The following is a 3807-nucleotide window of genomic DNA, read 5'->3' as shown; positions in this document are numbered from 1 at the left end:
GAGAACAAACGTATGGACACCAAGGGGGGAAAGCCGCGGGGGGGTGGGGATGGTGGTGTGATGAGTTGGGCAATTGGTATTGATATGTATACACTGATGTGTATAAAATTGACAACTAATAAGAACCTGCTGTATAAAAAAATACATAAAATAAAATTCAAAAGAAACCAAAAAACAAAAAAAGAGAGAAATTACAATGGAAATTATAAAATATTTGATCTAAATCATAATGAAAGCACTACATGCCAAAATTTTTGTGTGATGTAATTAAGTGCTAAAAATTGTACAGTATACACACAAACATACATATCAGAAATGGTAAATATTGACAATATATGAACTGAGTGTTTAAACAGCCAAGGGATAAGCAACAGAGTAAATCAAAGAAAGTAGAAGTGAGAATATAATAAAAATGCGTAAAATATAATGAAATAAAATATGATCATGGAACAGCCTGGTCTGATGGTGTCTTTTGTGAAATCGTTCGTGTTCAACAGGGGAACACCATATGAGTGGAAGACCAGCTCCTGCAAATACGAAGGCCAAGCCGATAGCACCAGACCAGTTCCTGGATGCTGTTCTCTTTCTCAAGGATAATGTTGAAGCCAGGTAATTTATTAATTTATTCAGTACATATTCACTGATTCTCTACTAATGTTATGGGTACTGTTCCAGGGGGTTTTCTTATAATTTTTATATTGATTTTAAATGAGCCAATTTTACTTTTTAAAAAAATTACATTTTTTGGTACAGTGCAACACACAAACAAATTAGAGTATGTATATCCCCATTTAATGCTCTCTATTACAAAAGCAAGTAACTTTTTTTCTTTGGGAAATAATTTAATGCTTCTGAACCTTAGTTTCAAATATGGTATAAATAAAACATATTAGATCAGGAGTTAAGAAAACTGTTTTGTTCTTCCACTTTGTTTTATTTCCCCAAAGTCAATTGAAGCAGTTATAATAATATCTACTCTGCCCACCTAACATAATCAATAGAGAAAAAAATGAAGTTAAACATCTGGAACCCCTTTGTAAACTAAAAAAGATATTTTCTTATATTTAACTTGAGACAGTAAAATGATTATGATAAGTATGCAAAAAGATAATCTTTAAGGACCATTTCAGAATACTGTTCTATGAGTGGGATTATAATTTCAAAAATTTTAAGGGTTTTAGCCATTGTAATTAGCCTTAATGACATGCTAGTAAACATATCCATCACTTGTCAAGCCCCTTTTCTATAACAAATACCTAATTACAAAATTATTCCCCCCCAAAATGTATACTTCATTATGATTTGATTTATGACAAAGTTTTAGGGAACCCATATTATAGAGAAGAAAGGATTATCCCTTTTTTCTAGATCAAGGGAAATAATGGGATTTTTTATTCAAGTGGAGAATATAGCAATGTGAATAAAGTTTTGTAATAGCATTTTTCTCTATACCTATCTCTAACAACTACTGCATTAAAATTCTTAATTTATGTCCACCACTCTCACTTGAGACATTGACTCTTTAGACAGGAAATATTCTGTTCTCACTTAGTACCTCCAGCATTCAGCAGAATTCCTGGAAATAGTAAGTATTAGATGCATAAATTGAATGAATACCATGTGTGTTTTGAGAAAAAAATCTGATGTGTAGCGTAGGTTAAAAGGGGAGAGCCTATTGACGACTTTGATTTAAGAGACTAAGGCAAATGTCCAGATATGCAATGAAAAGGGCCAGCAAGGGGGTAGTAAAAGTAGCATTAAATGAAGGACAGGCAAGAGAGACATACTGAGACAAATAGAAAATGTCTCATGTCCATCTTTGGAATTTTGCTTAGACTGATTTCTAAAGCTAGCAAGCCAGTCTCTTCCCCAACTAGAATTATCCCTATTCTTAAAAAGACAGGACTAAAGCCCACTTATTCCTTAAAGTCTTCTCTGAATATTTCAGTCCTCATTACTTGTTCCCTTCAAGGTATCTATAAAGATCAAACTGGTGCCACTGAAACACCATTAACTTTAAATGCAAGCAGGCCTGGGCTAAAATTCAGCTCTGCTGATCACTAGACATAAATTCAGATGGCTCTAGGTAAATTACATATGTTCCTGAGACTCACTGTCATCTTTTCTATAGGGTTGTTGTCAGAAATAAGTTAAATAAAATGGCATATAAAATATTTTTTTGTACAAGAACAGTCGTCTTAATCTTAAAATAAATGGCGTTAATAGCAAACTTTCTTAAATTATTTTGTTAATTATTTAATTATTTAAATTATTTTTGTTTCCTCACTCAACTAAAATGTATTTTATAATGATGGCCATATAGGTCTTTGTAACTTTCATGGCATCCAGTATATGATTAATATATTCTTGTTTACTATTTGAAATTTTTGCAATTAGCCCTACACCTTTACATCTTTTATCATTCTCCAACTATTGACTAACTTTGAAATCTGTCTAAAATACTGCCACAGACATATATTTAAAACTTAGAGATGTTGAAAACGATGAATTATCAGGGTCTACTGAAACCTTAATTTCATTGTTGGATATATTCACAATGCTAGATGGAAATATTAGTATCCTACTCACTAGTGACTAATTTGAGATGCAAAAGAAATATTAAATAATTATAAATTCACTGCTGTTTATTTTTTAGGTACTTTTCATTTAAGGGTACATAAAAGATTGAAAACAATCACCAAATTTTAAGGTACTTAATTCTCACATAGATCTATTTGACTATTATTTTGCAGCTGATCTAAGTAACTCAACCAATAAAAATATAAACTTTAAATAAAATGCTACCCCAGGCTTGAATCATTGATAAAAGGTGAACTGACAAAATAAAAAATATTTTTCTAAGTTCTAGTGAATTTAATATTGTAATAAAGTGATATATTTAGATACGATGCCAAATAGTTCAATAACAACAAAATGTAAAAACTGTTCTAAAGTACATTTCTTTGCACTTTGCCACAAATTTTGAATCATCTTTAGAAAGTTTCTGCATTATCCTTGAGGCAAGTTTAAAAATATGTACTTGCTATTGATTTCCCAACAAAGTTACATTTATCTAAGGTAAAAGAAAACCACATAACTCTCAGACTTGTGAGACGTTAATGTCAAATTTACTTTAATTTTCACTCACTTCACTGCATGTTCACATTCATCTCTCTTATCTTTATCTTATGATGCATGTGGGCATGAAGTGATTAGAGTTGTAGTGAGTTGGCCCAATGTTTCCTGTGTTAACATACAGGAAATTTTAGTTGACAAAGAATCCATAAAAGAAGCAAGTTAATAACTGAAAGTGAGATATAGATTTGATTACTCATAGTAAATATTTTTTTAAGAAATACAGGAATTTTTTCTATTAACTTTTATAACATTGGAAATTTTTAAGTCAGGAATCTAAAAATAACTTAGGAGAAACTGTACATCTATGTAAGTAAGGGCTTAAAGTTTGTTAAGTGGCATCAACCAAGTGAAAAATTAACCTAACTTGTCATTGTTATATAACTTCCTATTAGTAACTCACCCACATTCCTCTAAATATAATAATCCAACAATAATGTAACCATTCTGTGTCACATTTCACTCAAAAATACAGCTTTTTTGGGGGGGTAAGAACATTTATGTTCTACTCTCAGAAAATTTCAATTATAAAATACAGTGGTTTTTGTTTGTTTGTTTGTTTTAACATCTTTATTGGAGTATAATTGCTTTACAATGGTGTGTTAGTTTCTGCTTTATAACAAAGTAAATCAGCTATACATATACATATATCCACATATCTCCTCCCTCTTG

The 3807-nt window shown here is 30.8% G+C and overlaps 1 long non-coding RNA gene across 1 annotated transcript in view; it reads left to right on the top strand.

Annotated features, from left to right (window-relative positions):
• Positions 1–671, top strand: part of LOC114486611 (uncharacterized) — a 108384-nt gene extending 107713 nt beyond the window's left edge. The window contains exon 5 of the long non-coding RNA XR_008617873.1: positions 498–671. This is a non-coding gene — a long non-coding RNA (uncharacterized lncRNA). The remainder of the gene's footprint in view (positions 1–497) is intronic.
• The last annotated feature ends 3136 nt before the right edge of the window (positions 672–3807 follow it).

This window comes from Physeter macrocephalus, chromosome 7, assembly GCF_002837175.3.
Source record: "Physeter macrocephalus isolate SW-GA chromosome 7, ASM283717v5, whole genome shotgun sequence".
Taxonomy (NCBI): Eukaryota; Metazoa; Chordata; class Mammalia; order Artiodactyla; family Physeteridae; genus Physeter; species Physeter macrocephalus.
Note: the sequence above shows the minus strand (reverse complement) of the source record. Positions and strands in the feature narration are given on the sequence as shown.